Source organism: Trichinella spiralis, assembly GCF_000181795.1.
Source record: "Trichinella spiralis strain ISS 195 chromosome Unknown Scfld6, whole genome shotgun sequence".
Lineage (NCBI taxonomy): Eukaryota > Metazoa > Nematoda > Enoplea > Trichinellida > Trichinellidae > Trichinella > Trichinella spiralis.
In genome coordinates, this window is record NW_003526945.1 from 846,571 (window position 1) to 847,583 (window position 1,013).

Here is a 1,013-nt window from a genome sequence, read left to right on the forward strand (position 1 = left end):
TTTTTGCAATTTTTCGAAAGTAGGCATTGTCACAAATTTTGCTTTTTTGTTATATATGCTAAATTATGAAAAATTAAAAGGCTCTGGAAAGTTCCACGCCAAACAAACACGTACGTGTCGAATAAATAGCCTCTAAAGTTGCCATGTGCCTATCTTTATACACAGGAACGCAGCCCATCTGGAACTCCCCTGAAACAGTTCCATGATGGTTGAATTTTGGTATAGGAAACGTTTCTCACATTATAGTGAGGTATTCGTTGAAATTGCGTTGTCCCGTGCAATATTTCGTTGTTTTGGGCAAGTCGATTTTCCTTCATTTTCGGTCCATTTGGGATAAATTTATAAAAATTGTTTCAGGACGGTTTGAAATGTGCATAAAATCTTCCATTTGTTAATTTTCCACTGACTTATCTCATTTAATCGACCAATAGAGAAGAACTTTTCAAGCTGTGACTGCCAATATTTATTAACACCTGCGTGTCTTATCGTATGCCGACTGTACGTTTGATATTTTCGAAAAACAATCATATCATTGAATTTTATGCCGTTCATGTTCTTAATTATTTATTGGGCATCTCATTGATACCACACATGTCGTTCTTTGATCGCATTTTCGCTTAGTCCATCATAATGAAGTTACGCTTATGCAAATGAGCTTTAAATGCTGTATTTTTAAAAATAATTAATTTCAAACGGTTAAAATAGAATAAATTAACAATCTATGAAAAACGAATGCTTCCTTGATTAGTAGTTATACTATTTTTTCGACATATTTGCATACAAGCTAAGTGAAACAAAATGCGTGCCGCGGGGGAAGTACAATGTATTAAATAATTCTTTCTTCATATATGGAAACAATATTGTTCAATTATTAATTACAGATACTTTTGAAATTATTCTTCATTGATTATTTAAATAAAGATATTTTGACATTTATTGCCTTGTTTGTAAAACGTATCATTGTTTTGAGAGAAATAATCGCCAATTATTAAAATGAAACGTGGAAGTTTATT